Genomic DNA, 18,146 nt, shown 5'->3' with positions numbered 1-18,146 from the left:
TGTCTTGGAGGTCAAAAGCAACACAGAGAGATATTAACAAATTGAAAATTAAAAACCCCTCAAACTTTCTTTATATTATGAAAGACCTTTTACTTTGGCTTGACAAGGTGGAACAGACCTTAGAAATATATAGCAATTCAATGTCATTTCACATACTTTTATATCTATGTCATACTTGAGGAGAAGTGGCATATATTTTAAAAAAATTAATTTATTTTCAATTTTCCTCTGTATTAAATCAGACTTTCTTCATACATCACCAAAAGGAGGAAAGAATCAAATCTGGGAGACTAGATACAGATTAGCACAGCTATGGAGATAATGCAGTTTGCATGTACAATATCAAGTACAAAGATCCTCAGGATCATAGTAAAGTGGGGCTCTCAGTCTTATGGAGTACTGGATAACGGCTTCAAAGAGAAATAAAGCTTGAAACAGTCTTATCTATCACACTTACCCATGGTTCCCTTCCTACTTCGTTTCTCAGTTCTTGAATTCATTTGGAAAGCCGGGAGATATTCACCCAAATTAATCAATGAGCCAGGTTACAGAAACATAAGGTGATTAGCTTAAATTGGCTGATTAAGCTTTTGAATATCTGGATTTGGGGAGCTGAATCACTTTCTTTGAAACTGTTTCCAGTGGTGTAATTCCAAGTCCTCATTAAGCCTTGCTTAATACTAAGCTACATGGTTTTAATATTTATTTCTCACCTTCACTCCCCTCACTTCTCCCTGTCCAGTGTTTGGAGATGTAGCAGAGATGAGTAAAGCTAAAAAACTAAGTTTGTGCTCTAGAAAGTGTGCATGGGATCTGGACACCTGTGAGGCAACTCCTTGCTGTAAAATATAAGTGAAATGGCCAATACTATGTTCTGGAGGGTAAGTTCTCATCCTCAGTGGGCCCTTGTTCCTCCTGCAAGCAGGCAGGACTCAGTTTCTCTATTGATATCCATTCCCAAGTAACCAGCAAATGGAAGATGTTTTACTACAGACTATTAAAGTTCAAAAAAAGACTGTATGGGCTTTCAGGTCTTTAATATGTAATCAAAGTTTTGAATACTTTATAACAGTTATCAAGAAGTTGCAAGATACTAATCATCCAGAACAATAAGTTTGTGTAAGTTTGTGGTCCTGATTCAAGTATCTTTTTCCTGCAAGTTTTTTCAGTTTATTAAATATGTTAACTATTACAAAAGAAGATTTAGAAGGTTGCTTTTTGGGGGTTTAGTTTTAATATTTTTGAATGATTACTGCTGTTTTCCAAATAAAAATAATTTCAAGTACTTATAGCAGAAACATGGCAGAATGAAAAGCTGAGAGTTTTCAGACAATACAAAAAAAAACCAATATAAAAATGGTAAAACTGTTTTCACACGTTCAAGATAATTATATGCAGTTTTTGGGGCTCCATTGAAAGAGCAAGTTAAAATCAGCCACCTTAAAGGTTCTCAGATAAAAACCTGCCAAACTGTGATGTCACATGCATCACATCCTTTGTCTGGACACTGCTCCTGAGTGATTATGCTGGCCTCAAAGCTAATTTTTTGCAGTTGAAGTTACCTTTATTTTTCCCACGTGATTTATCTAATACTTATAGAGACATTCATTTCTTCAGACATTTCTTTTTTCCAGGTCCCATTCTCTCACAAAGACCTGCAACTCTTCACAGCTGGCACATGGCATTACCTCGTTGATAGACCATTACACAAAATTTCAGGGAATCCTTCACCAAAGAATTTAACTAAAGTAAACAGCCTTGGTATCATAGACAATATCTTTGCATGAATAAACACTCGCCTAAAATACAGAAAGGTAAGTAGACATAAACGTTTAACTCTTGCAAGTGGAGGGAAGTCTCCCTCTTACTTCCTTTGTACAAAATGTTTAAAGCAGGATGAAGCACTGAACAATTAGTCAAAATGCTGGACCTGTGGTTGAAATAATAAAAAAGAAAATCAGCAAAATTCATCATCTGTGTGCTGCAGTTCTCATACAGTCTCTTCACATTTCATTTGCTCTTTCATAGCATCTGTTCAATATATTCAGTGTTAATTGTAAGAGCAAAGGAAACCTGCAACCCAAGGATACAGAAGAGGCTATTTCTGTTGAAATTCTTCAGAAAATATTAAAAGTTCTTCTTAACAATTCTACCTAGAAAACATCAGATTAACAGAATGATTGAGAAAGTTAGTAATAATTATAAAAATAATTAATTGTGTATTAAAGTTTTTGCACTGATTTTATGATTTCTCAATGTCCTATAGTGACTGTGATGTTAAATTGTATATCCATTACAATTTAAAGTCCTATATTATAGGACTGCTGCTTGAGAAAATAATGACAAGGTTGGAAATTTCCAAGTGACTATAATTATCGCCATGTTAATATCTGGATACCATAGAAATTAAATTTGCAAGATAATTTAATAAAATATCAGAAATGTGGTATAAATCTGATATCATAAAAATGACAGGCATCCTTAAGTAGGTTTGGGGTTTTTTAAATGCTGATATAACATATTTAAGGAAACCTTTAAATATTGTATGGTAACAGAGTTTAACCTTGCTGTACTTGCCACGGTGGTGAGCAAACATTTAAAATTAATTTTATATCAAAATACATCTCTGTAGCCATTTTAAATTCATATATATAAGTAAATTGATTTCAGTGGGAGTTATGTACTTAATCACCTTTGAGGAAGTGGGCCTCAGTCCCTAATCAAGTCTGCTTAAATATGCTAACTGAATTGTTTTGAAAGTGCTGACACTCTGGAGCTGTGCATTATTACTGGGTGTTTCTGGATATTCTATGTAATAACAATTATCTAATCTTGTTTAAGAAAACATGGTTTGGTAATTGGCAAAGCATTTTCTGTGATTACTACTGACTTTCATCTTGTAAGTATTATATAAGCTGTGGATGTTTATCTGGATGTAAACAATAAGAAGTACTCTATAATATTTTTAATATCATTCTAGGCAAACTTATATATAGACATCTGTATTATTAGTTCCAAACTGGCATTCCTGCTATGATAAGTTCAGCTACTTATTTCATTCATTTTTTTTCAATGTAGACGGTGCTGTCTGACATCAGAATTTTATATGAAAAGGCTTCATTCTTCAAAGCTGCAGGACTCTGACAACCTTGGGCTCATCATGTTCCTGAAGGTGGATCATTCCAGAAAGATTACACTAAGTGTTAAATCAATTTTTTTTAAAAAAATAGTATTTTAAATAACTAAATGTTTTCTTCTGAATGGTTCTTAAGAGTTTTTCTTCTATATTAAGCCTTTTTGTCTCAATGAAAGACCTTGAATTATTGTAGATTCTTTAGAGTAGGTTCCTGATTCTTATTAAGTTCTTCATAAACTTAGTATGAATTCGAGGGTATTAAATCTTAGATGATATATATTCTGATAAAAATCAGAATCTTTATACCATTTAAACTTCAACATTAGGGATTAACATTCCAGTGGAAATTGTCTTTAAACAAAGAGTTAAGCAGTATACTGAAGTAAAGGAAAAGAGAGGCAAGTGTGTTCAAATGGAAGGGGAAGAATTGGTGAGGCAGAATTTAGAAGGGACCAATAATAAAGAAAACTAATGGTTTTTGTATGGGAGACTTACAGACTTCAAGGTTTTTACAAGTATTGGAGTTTTTTATTTTATCCAAAACTATTGAATTAAAAATTGAGATAAGTTTGGAAAAGTGAAGGAAACCTGAATGTAGATACTGAGGAGAGGCAAACAATAAGATTTCTGTAAGAAGATGGTAGGGCTCTAGAGCTTCAGATGCATGAAAAACTGATGCAATACAATATATGAGATGGGAAGATAAGGGAGAATTGTTATGATAATTTAGGCATGAGAGGGAAGCAGGGAAGAACCGTTTATTAGAAAATACAGAAAAAATAGTTTGGTAGTAAAAGAACAGTCATTTAAGAGAAAAGTGGAGGGTGGTGGATAAGTGGGTTAAGATGGATCGAAAACCAGCAACAACAACAAAGAAACAAGACAATCATACATGAGAGAAGAAAGAAAATTCCTGGAAAAAAAATGTGAAAAACAGAGGCACAGACCACAGATGAGGGTGAGTGGAACAGAAGATAAAAATAATTAACATGCCAGTTACCAGGGTGTTTCTTAGTGCAAATTATGCATAAACTTTAAGCTAAAATGAATTTTACATGCTGCACGGAATGTGTTGATGCACACAGAGTCTTATCTGAAGACCACTCAAATCAGTGGTATACACCTCCTGTGGTTGTTTAGAGGCTAACATCACACTTGTAGCTTTGCAGATCCAAAGCAAGAGCTAAAATTTGACCTGTGAAAAACATACATATTTTGGGAGGACTTTGATCATGCCTCTGCTTAAGCAAGCTCCTTCCAAAAGCTGTGAGTGCTACCGAATTGAGGTGCTGCAGGTGGGTCTATGGACACATGACTGCCAAACTCAGCCCCTTGCTTGCCAAGGTCAACAGCTTTAATTATTCTTCCAGGCTTTGGTGACTGACACTTTCGTGGGTATCACAAAATGTCTTGCAGATTTCAGGCAAATAATATTCTGTTGAATGAAAGCTTGGGTATGTTCTCTGTCACAATTGTAGTAATTCAGTATCAATCTGGCAGCACCATCGTGCTTAAAATTCTGTGCCCATTGACATCATCAGTCTGGGGTTTTTGAGTGGTTTATAATTCAGATATTTTAAACCATACTAGGATGAATCTCAACTTACAATTTCATGTTCTGGATATATTTTGTTCCCAAAATATTGCATTTAAATTGTTTCATTATCTTTCGAGGTTAGCAACTGAAAGAAAGGATTGTTTCAGGAAATACTGATGCTTACCAAACGGGGCTTATTTAAAACAGGAAAGTTTACTCATATTACATTACATTACCAACTCAGAGAATCAAGAGAAATTAATCCAATACCCTTTGTGAAATTTGTCAATGTATTCTTTTGTAAGTATGCTATCATTGCAACAACAGCTTCACTGCATGGCAAGTTCCCAGCTTTGGACAGGAAGAAGAGAAACATTTGTATTCAGCCCAATAGTATTTTAAGGCAGTTCTTTGCTTAAATACCTCTGGCTTCTTTGGGTGGGGTATTTTAGATTTGATTTTCCAGTTTCTGACATGTACACAGGAGTTCTCCAAATGTGCCCTTTCCCACTACCAGTTTCCAGTACTTGTCTTATACAAGTAGCCACATATATTTAACTAGCTACCATATTTAATGAAAAAATACTCATATTTGTCCTTCTGGAAAACATCATCTTTACAAAAGAATGTAAACAATGTAAGGGATTGTATTTTACAATCAAGATGACCATTGCTGTCATCCTTCACTCAAATGAAAGCCATATTAAGTAACACTGAAAGACACTTAATGCCACACCAGGCAGTTCATGACCAGACTGCCACCTCTTCCTTAAGAAACAGTTTTTACCTCAACTGTTGCTCTGATCCTTTCCTATTGTTGTATAAGCCATTTTGTAAGTGTTACCCACTTACTAGGGAATTTCTACTTTGCTGTTCACTTTCAAAAGCAGTTTCTTTGAACATTCTCCTTCATAAACAGACACTTGCTCTTTGATTTTTTAGTAGTTCACATAGGCTCATTACACATGGAAATCATTCAAAATTCAGTGAGATTCTATGGAACAGGCTTCCCAACTTTTATCAGTTTTCCATAAGACAAAAGGGCAGCTCAAGCAGATACATAACAGCATGTTTTTTTATCCATTTCTTATCTATAAATATGGAGTATTAATGGACAGGACACATTACATGCCATCCTAGAAATGTATATATTTGCATGGTGGTACACATGTATATATTTATACATATATGTATGTAGGGACATAATGCCTTTCCATGTGGTCCAAAATTCTCCAGGAAACTCCTATCCAACTTAAAACTGAACAGAGGGCAAGGAGGGTTAGTTTATTCCTTGTGCAGTCAGACATTGCTCTTACAGTCAGAAGCAGAGCCTTCCACCGATACTTACAAAAGGTTTTCAATTTTCAAAGCATTTGACTATTGTTTAAACCATATAAATCGTAACTTTTTCAGCCTCCATAAGAGAACTCATTAAGGACTCATCACCATTTTACAAATGGGTAGGCAGAGAGCTTCAGCAAGTTATCCCAGGATAAATGCATTATTACTGAAATCAGACTTAAAGGATCGCTCCTGGTTAAGTAGTCCAAGGAAACGCAGCAATTAGAGCTCTGTTCTATCAAGAACCAGCCCAGAACGTATTATAGGACAGCAGGTGTCACCCACCCTAACTTAAACACGTGCAACTTCAACAAGACTATACAAGTCAATGTAAAATTAGATCAGAGAGTTGCATCTAGATGAAAAGAGGTTGGAATGAGGCGGGAATCATACTATTCTCCCGGGCAACAAGTGACAGCACAAGAGGAAACAGACTCAAGTTGTTCCAGGAAGATTTAGATTGGATATTAAGGAACATTTCTTCACTGAAAGGCTGATCAGGCATTGGAATAGGCTGCCCAGGGAAATGGTGAAATCACCATCCCTGGAAGGTTTCAAAGAATGTGTGGATGTGGCACCTGGGAACATGGCTTAGTGGTGAACATGGCAGTCTTAGGTTGATGTTTGGGCTCAAGGATCTTAGGAAATATTTTTGAACTTAAACTCCTCTATGATTCTATGAATAGGAATAACAAATGAAAAAAGGAGGTATAATTCCAGATGTTTTACAGGTAGAAGAAATAGATAATCAATGCTACAGAACATTAAGGCTTAAAGCACTTAAGAGAGAGAAAAGGCTAATTTAAGGTTGATTTTATTGTCGCACTGTATGCTCCTTTTGCAAATGAGGTTTGCATCAACCAACTAAGTGCAATTCTAAATTTATTATGAATACTGTTTCAATCATTGTAGAGGATGGCTAACATGATAGAACAATAAATATTTTTTTACAAAAAGATACTCAATGCTTTCTTATTTTTCTCCTTATTGTGAAAATTGAGTTTCTGATGGACTTACTTTCTAATGACTAGATATGTCATAACATATTTAGATTAGCTCATACGTAAAATATTTCTGTCCAAATTTAAAGAAATATAACAAATATAAAACCAGAAATATAAAAATTGCATTGAATTTAATAGGTGGGGCTAGCATTCTTATGGGAAGTTCTAGTAAGCATCCCAAAAAAGCTATCAACTGAGAAATCTTGGTTGCAGATGATAAAACAAGTGGTAACACAGAGGCAAAAACCTTTTCCCTGGCTTTCCTCACATATAAAAATTATTTTCAGAAAATTAGGTAAGTCTTATAAGAAAATTAACAATACTATACTGGTGGGTAACAAATAGCTTCACAGTGTGACAAGACCTCTGAAAAAGTCAGTTTCCTACTATTCCTACCATTAATAAAAGTCAGTGATTAAAAAAAAAATAGAAAAAAGTAAAACACTTTAGAAAACTCAAGATATTTTTCTCAAGCTATTTTTTTCTAAAGAGTAATTTTTCCTACTACTGATCAATAATACTTGGAAAAGAGGAGATTCATCTACTGATGTCTATTTTCTTCCTCTCTTATTCAAAGGTGACCCTTGCCTTGTCAAGGGTTTAGTCACTTTTGTCTTCTCCTACACAGTATTACTGAAACAATATGAACAAGAAATCATTGCAGCAACTACAAAAGAAGTAGATAAGAAAAAAAAAATTAGTCATTAGAAAATGTTTTTGGATAAGTACATTTCATTAGAGGATAAAATCTCAAAGAAATTAAGAGCATTACTTAGGCATTTCTATTTCATAAACAATGTAACTGCAAAAATAAAAAGGACCAACTGCAATTATTAACAGTATCTGCCATATTCTTATCCAGAACAAACCGCTGCTTCTGTACATTCCACTTATATAAATTTCAAAGTTAAGGACCCGTCTATTTTCAGAATCTTAGAAAATCACAGTATGATCTACTTATCTGCAAATAAGCTGTGGTTCCAAAAGGAGCCTGAAAAGATTAGGTCTCAGTAGGGCTTCATTCTAACATAACTTCACACAACTTTGCCAATAGAAAGGATTTGTGGTTTTCTTCTTGGAGTTTCCAGAACAGAACAATAAGCTATGAATGCTTCGGGGCACAATTAAAAGTGTAGTTCATGAAAGTCAACCTTATTTTAAAAGGAAAACAGATTATCAGCTTGCAAATGCAAGTCTGGGACCCATATTTATTTGTGGGTATAAATTACCCATGCTATGGTACTCCAGTTTATATGCCTACATATAAATGACAATATTGAAAATACTAGTTATGTGTATAAATGTGTTCAGAGTGGATGTAGAGAAAGGACCTCATAAATGGGTGTAGAGAATGGACCCTATAAACTAGCAGTCAAGAAAAAAAAGAGTGAAAAATCTTTCTCACCTGCTTTACAGAATGGGTACTAATTATTAACCTCCAAAGTATATAATAAACCTACTGAAGATTTTAATTTCATTGTTGTCATAACCAATAGGTCATGTTAAGTACAGCTTTAGGCTTTTCTCCTTTAATGTACTGCATGTTGAAAATTGAGCACAAGAATGCATTAAACTTCCAAATTAGTATGTATATTTATTGATTATTTTATTTCAGCTGGGGTCATTAACAATCAGTCATAGAAAGAGTAGTTTTAAGCCTTTTTTTCTTCCCTAGCACTGCACTACACACAGGAACACTGAATAAGCCTGCTGGTAGATTTCAAGTTCTCTAACACAAAAGTTTATTTTGAAAGAAAGGGACAGCTGAAGAATTGAAATCTGCTTTGATGCAGATTTTCTGTAGATAACAGTTTTGATTCAAGAAATCCAGAAGTTGTAAACTAAAACTAGCAATATACAATTGGATACAATTTGTAGAAAGATTTGCCAGATGCTACAATCAAGTAATGATTAGAGTAAAAGAAATGGCAAAAAATGTTCTTTTGTATTTTCCTACATGACTCAAAGCATTCTGCTTTCCTTCTTGCCTTCCAGTCCTTATCCCCCTGACAAGCCTCATCAGTAACTCTGTACTGGGGCCAGGGAAAAGATTCTCCTCTTGAAAAACGCCATTAGCTCCCATATCTAGAGCTCATACAAAGGTCAGCAAGGGAGGTATAGACAGGCCACAGGATGTGACTACATATATTCCAGGGCAAAAATTGGAAAAGATGAGACTCAGATACATGAAACCTACCTCTAACTTCTTCCACCGCTTGTACTTTTCAGCAGCTTCCTCTCACTCCTTTCGTCCCTACTACTCAGCCCTCCTCCATTCTAGCAATCCAAACTACTTTTCCCTTGCTCCTTCCATCCTAATTCTCCTTTAGACCTTCCAAATGCCTCCACAGGTTAACACACATACTTTTCTAGTTAAAACTCACGGTCTTCTGGGTTTTGCCCTGTGCTTAAGTTGTTTTCCTCAGTGTCCTGGGGTGACTTTATGATACTGGTATCCCCAATCGTCTGGTTTATGTTATATATTAAGTTCTGCACCTTTAAGACTGGCTTTGAGAGCAAGAGAGGGGGAAGAAGAAGTGCACAGTGTGTTAAGGAAAACATCACTCCCACACATCTTGCTCCTGGACTGTGGTGTCTGCAGCACGGACAGACGGTGGAACAGAGCTTCTCTCTGGCTTTTAGTTAGTTTTAGCTAGCTGAGGCAGAGGAGTTCCCTGGACCTTTGTTTTTTTTCCAATTTTCTTAGATCTGTGCAAGCCTGTTCTAGACTGAACACCCAGCCAAACCCCGAGAGCTCACGCCTGTGGCCCACCGGGGCCTGGGCCTCGGCACTTTTCCAGCGCTGGAGGGACTGATAAGAACCTGAGCGAGCTGAACTGCACCACATGAAAAAAGACTTTTCTTCCTAGATTTGCCATCCCATCGAACAGCAAAAGGTTTTATTATTTAATATTACTCAATTTCTGTTAAATAAACAGCTTTTTCCACTTCTCTCCACGGAATTTTTTTTTCCCCTTTTCCTGGACCCGTTGGTGGGGAGGGGCATTTCCCTGTGGAGATCCCCATTTGGAGTTTTCCTTCCTGATTTGCCCTAAACTAGGACACTCAGCCTTGGAGGTTTACAACCTGAGCACTTGTAATCCCTTTTCCCTTCCAGAATTCCTGACAGTTTTTGGATGCAATTTGATACTGGCTGGTGGGGAGATACAGAAGGATGAGGTTTTGCACAGCCGTTGGAGTGACCCACACCATGTGAAAACCAGCAGGCTACAAAGCTCCTTGGCTACCCTGTCTGCAGATATGTTTTTAGGCCATGCTCATGCCTACGGAGATTACTTATCCTTTTTTCAGAAAGCTGTTGTCAATGTTGATTTTCCCTGAAGGTAGTAGGTATCAGGTGGGAATTTGGTAAGCCACTGTATATAAGACCATCTGGGGCAGGCTCAGATTTTTGGCCATGCTAAATGAGCTGCTGCTTCCAGTCTCCTGCTGGTTCCCATCATGTAGGCCTCAGTGTCCTGCCCTGCTCTCAAGGTGTGGCTACATGCTCATTCTTTCTGTAATCATGGAAAATTATACAGGTAAATGAATAAATCTGGAACAGGGGATTTTGTTACTTGGCTTATCACGAACTTCCAGCTCATTTAATCAAAATACTGAAATCAAAATCTACCTACATTTCCCATGGAAGCTCCAGCTTTCAATGCAACTGAAGTAGAGGATGACTTCCTAAATTATTGAAACAAAAAAACTTTTAAATATATTATTTTACATATTATAATGCAAATCATAATAGGTACGCCTAGAATGGTTTTTTCCTGACTTCATGTGAAGATGGAAAAGCATAGTACATGGTCTGAAAGGCAGCCATAGCAGTATGCCCACTTTGAATAGAATATTCTCTATTTTTTTTCCTTTGGGGGATAGAGCATGTAAACTAATTTTTTCTTACTCAATTGAAAACAAAATAAATAAGCTGAGTTAAAATGAGATGAAATGTTCATCTTCACATTAGAAAATATGACTGTGAAGTTGTTAAGTGCTGCTGTACTGCTATATTAATGATAATGAGATTCATACAATTTCTTTTCACTCTTACAGCTTTTCATTCCCATGTGATACTATAGCACACTCAGCCCTATCAATGGCAGAGGTTGTATCAGTTTATGTACAAGTAGCAGCCTCATTTGGAGGAATATATATTGTTTATATTGGAACATAGGATAAATAATTAACCCAGTTCCCCCTTTCCTGCTTGTTTAACATTTGTGCAATTACCTAGAGCTCTGATGGTCCCAGAGCCATGACAGTCATGGCAAGAAGAAGGGTCACACTGAACACCCACTAAAAACTGTGGATGTTGGTGTAACTGCAGCAAGGCAACACAGGTAGCACCCTCTGCTTGTTTCTCTCTCGCCCACACCTACTTCTTTCATTCTTTCAAGTTTGTAGTACTAAATCTTTTTATGAGCTGTAGGTGGTACTTTCGTGAATGCAGTATCTGTAAAATGGAGACAAAAAGACACAAATATTCAAAAGAAAGCAGAAATCCCATATGCCTCACTTGTGTTTTTAGTATTTTTAACTCATCTATATTTGGAAGAAAATATTTTAGTGGCTTTTAAATTCTTAGAACCAATTCTTTTCTTCAGGCTGCAAAATCCATATACCCTATTTGCAAGTTACTATCACCTATTGATCCTATATCACCAGGACCTGAATGTCTGTACATCAGAGCTTTGCACAATTGAGGCATATCCTGAGACTGTCAGATGATGGAGCTACACATATAAAGCTATTACATAAATTCTGAAGCAGCTTCTTTTAATTCTTCTGGATAGCTAATCTGAGCCATCTGGGATCTCTTTGGTCAAGTTTAATTTCAATGGTTCAGGTTACTGGTCAAAATACTTCTCATTGTTGGAATAAACTGTACTACTGTGCTTCCAAGCAAAAAGCTCTGATGAAACAATGTCTGTAACTTTCTGAAAAATTCTATGTGCTCTGGTATTTCCAGATAAATTGGATAGCAATTATTTTTTTTCTCTGAGACAACATTAAAGTTCTGAAACCACCAGGTTACTATTGATTTGAGCTCTAAGCACAGAAAAATAAAAAAAAAGTATCCCAGATTGAGGAAGGAAAAGAATTAAATGTTCTTCACTGTTATTTGATTTCTTTAGCTTACACTCTCTCTTGATTGAGAAAAAACTGGGGTTTTTTTCCCTTTTTTTTTCCTACATATTTGCAGCTAGATTCTGGTTCTGTGTGTCACTGACATGCATGTAATGCAACACTATGCATTTTAGCATTAAAACTGCATAGCTGGACATCCCACTTGCTTAAATAACCTTGTTTCTTCAAGGAAGGAAATTATCTGATTTTTTCTAAATTATTCCAAGGCAAAGAAGCTGCTGTGTTGGTTGACATCACTATCAGTTTAGACTAAATTATTTCCATAAATTAGAGGGCTGGAGGTACTCAGTGTACTCATCTAATTCATCTTTTTGCATAACACAGGTCATATGATTTTTCTGATATGGTTCCATTTGAATCAGACTACCTCATTTAGAAATAGCATCTAAACCTGATTTTAAAATTAACAGTGATGACAAATCAACCAAATCACTTAGTTGGATTTCCAGTTAAATTACCTCATTTTAATTTTATTTTGCTTTTAGGAGCATCTAATATCTTGTCCTGGGGTGACTTTATGATGCTTTTATCCCAAATCTCCTTGTTTATGTTACAAATTAAGTTCTGCACCTTTCAGACTGGCTCTGAGAGTGAAGGGGGGAAGAAGAAAACACAGTTTGTATTCAGAAAGAGCCCTCACTGCCCCACATGCTGCTCCTGGACTGTGCTGTCTGCAGCACAGACAGATAGCGGGACAGAGCTCTCCTTTGCTTTTAGTTAGTTTTTAGCTAGCTGAGGCAGAGGTGTTCCCTGGACTTTTTTTCCTTTTTCCTTGGATCTGTTCAAAGCTGCTCTGGACTGAAAACCCAGACAAACCCCGGGAGCTCACGCCTGTGGCCCACCGGGGCCTGGGCCTCGGCACTTTCCAGCACCGGAGGGACTGAGAAGAGCCTGAGCAGTGTTGGAGTCTGGAATACAGAGTGTGTGCCCTTGTTTCTGATACTTAGTTTTAAGATCCAGAAAAACACTGAATTTCATCTAATATGAAATTCATGAGCATGTTTTCATGGTGATACATGAAAACAATTGTTAAAGTTAGATAGAAAAGCTAAAAGTGTGAGTGTGTAGATTATAGAGTTTTCTCATATCACTGGGTGAAAAAGTTAGAGAGCAGAAGGTAAAATGGAGGATTTAGGGTGTTGTCTCTTGTCCCTTCTTGTTTTTTCTTCATGTTCTTCTTCTAGAGGTTTTTGGGTAATAGTAAGTGATTGGTTAGAAAATGCTGCAGTGCAGCATATAGGTGAGGGGTCGTTGGGTCATTAAGAAAAATAATATATGTGTCTATTGTTCATTGGGTAAAAATAGGTATAAAGATAAAAGCACTGCGTATTTTGGGGCCATTTTGTGCATCAGACACAAAGTGTGCCACAAGGCTTTGTTTGTACCATCAGAAGAAAGAAATGTACCAGATTGCAAAGATTAACCTTGTGCAGCCAGCCTGGAGAGACCTGCCAAGTTTTGTGATGACCTTCTAATAAACATGAGAAACAAGATTCTAATGAGCTTGGGAGTTTTCATCAAAACTAAAGAACTGAGATAAGGAGAGCTCCCCATGAGTGAGAATCCCAAAAGAATTCAGTCCACAGGAGGCTGAGAAATCCAGGAAGAGAAAGAAAAATACAGAAGAAATGAAGCAGAATCAGAGAAACAGAAAAAGGATTTTTTAGAGAAAAGTTACAAGCAGGCCGAGCTACACCACATGAAAAGAACTTTTCCTGGATTTGCCATCTCTTCAAACAGTGAGAGGTTTTATTACTTAATATTACTCATTTTTTTTTAATGCTTGTAGATATTTTGCTTGTTGAATGAACAGTTGTTTCCACTTTTCTCCAAGGAAATCTTTTCCTGAACCAGTTCAAGGAGGAGCTGCTTAAATTTGCTTTCTGGAGGGACCCAATTCAGAGATTTTTCTCCCAAATTTGGCCTAAACCAAGGAATATCTGATTTCAATACACATGTTAATTGCTTCCAGACTCCACTCTTATTTCTGTCTGCTGGACTGAAGAACACATTATCAAAGTTTCCTCTCCCATGTAGTGAGTACAGAGATACTCTTATGAAATTACTCTTTGAATTTCCTATTTAAAAACAAACTACATAAAATCATACATTTCATCCCTTTAAAAAAGAAAAAAACCAAAACCTGTTTCAATCCTTGAAACAGGTTTTGTAATTTTTCATTGCTCTCTTCCTATTTTATTAACAAAGCTGTTCATGACAGCTGAATGGACTCCTTCCTCAAAGGCTGGTGGGAAAATTCACATTGAAAGGCACCTCTGGAAGTCTCTACTCCAAGTGTCTACTCACAGCAGGATGAGCTTGGCCACCAATCTATGCTGCTCAGGGCTTTATCTGGTCATCCTTGAAAATCCCAGGGACATCTTCAACTTAGGCCTCAGAGCCCAAACCTTAAACACTTCCAGGGCAACTTGGGCCAGTTTTACCACCCCCACTGTAAAACATTTAGTCTTTACACACAGTCTAAATCTATGGCGTGTCAGTTTAAAAACATTACTTCTTGTCCTATTTCCACAGCTATGCTAAAAGTTTGTCCCCATGTCCCTGTCTTTTTTATAATCCCCCTACAAGTATTTTTAGGCCACACAGAGGTCTTCCCAGAGACTTCTCTTCTAGAGGCTAGAGAACAACCCCAAATCTGTCTTTTCTCACAGGAAAGATGTTTCACGCCTCTAATAATTTTTGTAGCTCTACATTGCAGCCCATCCAACAAGCTCATGTCCTTCCTGTGCTGGGATCCCAGAGCTGATGCAGGACTGCAGGTGGGCTCTCACCAGAGCAGAGCAGAAGGGAAGAATCCCCTCCCTCCTCTGCTGCCCACGGGGCTCTGGATGTAGCCCAGGACACGTTTGGCTCTCTGGGCTGTGTGTGCATATTGATGGGTCATATTGAGCCTTTCCTCTACCAGCACTCCCAAGTCCTTCTGGGCAGGGCTGCTATCCATCTTCTCATTCCCAGCCTGGATTGACACTGAGTTTTGCCCCATCCCAGGAGCAGCACTTGGTCTGGTTAAATAAACCTCATGAGATTCACATGGACACATTTCTCAAGCTTGCCCAGGTCCCACTGCATGACATCCCAACACCCTCTGGCATGTCAACCACATCACTCTGTCTGGTGTCATCCTGTTGACTAACAACTTGAATAAATAGAATTTTGTTTTCATAAAATTCACGGTCCTAATTCTTGCCTTTCCTGTGTTCCTCAGGACTATCAATTCAACCAGCTCATAACCACTGCAGCCCAAACTGCCTGGAAGCTTGATGTTCCCAATTAGCTCAGTTGTGTTGGTGACCAACAGGCCCCAGTGTCCCATCTGCTCCAGCAGGTCAGATCCACCATTAGGGGGGTCTGTCTGTCATGTCAACCTTCTGTTCCTTGTGGAGGAGGCTGTGGTATTTGGCATAGGCCTTTCTGACCTTGAGAACACATTTGGTGTAGATGGATCCTCTTCCACACCATCAATTGACTTACCTTTGACATCCAGAGCCTCACACCTATTCTACAGAAGGACCTGGGAAGGCAAGGTGAGCAGGGAGTGGGTTCACCTGGCACCCCAAACATGCACTTGCCTCCATTCACCCCCTTTCTTTAAGTTATTACATTTTGCCTGGCAGGGGGAGAATGCAGGATGCTCTTTATGTTGGTTTCTTTCCTGGTGGGTATTGGTTTTGGCTGGTGTAGAATTAATTTTCTCAGTAGTAGATATGATGGGGCCATGATTTTGATTCATGCTGGAGACAGCACTGCAAATACAGAGATATTTTAGTTAGTGCCTCACCAGTGAGTGGTTGAGTAGGGTCAGAGCCAGGACAACAGACTCCATCTGATTCAAGGGATATTCCAAACTAAGTAGGTAAAACTGGTGGAAGGAGGAAGCAGGGGGACATTTGGAGCAATGGTGTTTCTTTTCCCAGGTCACTGTTGCGCATGTTGGAGCCCTGCTTTCCTGGGAAAATATGCCTGCCCGCTCATGGGAAGTGGTGAATTAACACCTTGTTTTGCTTTGTTTATGTGTGCAGCTTCTGCTTCATTGTATTTACCTCAATCCAAGAGTTTTATTACTTTTACTTTCTAAATTCTCTGGCCATGCCACTGCAGCAGAGGGACTGAGGTAGAATGCAGCACCACCTTCACTGGGAAAAATTTCTTCCTAACATGTAATTTGACCTGCCCTCTTTCAGATTAAAACCATTCCCCTTTGTCCTGTCACTACATGTACTTGTAAAAAGTCCTTCTCCAGATCTCTTGTAGCACCTTTAGATACTGACAGGTGTTAGAAGGTCTTCCAGGAGCTTTCTCTTCTTGAGCCTACAGTACTCATCAGTAGCATATGGCATTTATCACTTTGGACTTTTTGGGAAATGGAGTAATTAGAAAGTAAAATGTCTTCCATAGTGCGGAAAATAATCTATCAGGTACCGCAGTGATTGAAAAGTTGAAATGTGCCATGTACCTTTGAGTGCAGTGCCTTTGAAAGCTCATCCTGAGTAAGACGGACTGAACTATTTGAACAAGAAATCTCAATGACATCTTGATATAAAGTCAATATTTATTATATTGAATTTCTCTCTGCTCTGAAAATCTGTGGAGTGGCAATAAAGATCAGGTCATTCTGCAGGGAAGGTCATCTCTGGTAACATCTCCAGAGGACCAAAATAGACCTCTAAAGGAAACAAACCTAAACCACAAATTTTGTAGGATGCTGCATTAAAAGTATTTTGGAGCAGAGGAAGTTCAGAAAACTGATTGCATGCTACACATGGATGTACAAACATCTGAGCAGCAGCCTTGATAATCAAGGCTCAAGTCCTTGATGGAACATTTACTCAAACCATGATAATAGAATGGTTAGTATCACAGACAAAGTATGTACAGCCTTAGGGGAATACGTGTGTGCATTGTAGAAACATACCGGCTCACTCTGTTCGACTCTTGCTCGACTGCAGCTCAAAGAATATTATTTAGTTAATCCAAGACCTTCTCAGTATTCCCTTTGCTTTTCTGGATGCAACATCCTATCTTTTTTATTTCTGAGATAAATTTTCTCACCTGTGGCACTCTGCAGGGCCAATTTGTGATACAATAGCTCTGTGAAGAGCAAAATTTGACACAATGTCCTATGAGCATAGAGTCTTTCAATATTAAATCCAGGTTTTGCTACATTACAGTTGGCTTGACTGACTTGGAACTTTTCATTAGGGAGAACTTCAGAATCTTAGAGCATGCTTTAATCTCTATTTACTATTTATCTTTTCTAATGCAGCAGACAAAAGTAAGTACAAGATAAAAAATTTACAAGGATTTTATGTTATGAAAATAAAGTTTTACTATAAGATATGATAATTCATACTGTACCCATAATGAAATAGTAAGAAAAAATACATTCCTGCAGGAAGTTAGCACTGAAATTATTGTATTTGCTCAAAGGTATTCAGAAGTGGTGAATGAAAATTAATCCATCATTTATAATAGAACAGAAATGAAAGCATTCAAAGGAAAACTAATTTTAAAAATTTTAATGCTGATTTATATTTTATTATATAATGCTTATTTACAATTATAATTATCCATATGCTTCTAAGAAGAGTGGCAGTGTAAAGGAAATGAGTTATAAATATTCACACATGAAAGCTAGAAACTAGTCATTTAAACAGAAATTCCTCTGTGATTGTGATGTGACTTCTTAAAAATGCAGCATCAATTTATTACCATACATATAACCCCATAAGACAATCATTGTAAAATTGCATTTTTAGGGAAACATCAGCTTTTTGTTTATATTGGTTTTAATTTTGAAAAATTGCATGCGTTTCCAGGAGCTTTTTATCTTGCCCTATATTGTCATGTAGGGAAGTTGTTGCTGTTATGTAAGTACCAGATTTCACAAATTTTCTTCCCTTTTATTTCCTACTTCTCTCCTTCCCACAGAGTTTGGCAGTGTCTCTTTCAG

Source organism: Cyanistes caeruleus, chromosome 5 (assembly GCF_971803275.1).
Source record: "Cyanistes caeruleus chromosome 5, bCyaCae1.hap1.1, whole genome shotgun sequence".
Taxonomy (NCBI): Eukaryota; Metazoa; Chordata; class Aves; order Passeriformes; family Paridae; genus Cyanistes; species Cyanistes caeruleus.
Note: the sequence above shows the minus strand (reverse complement) of the source record.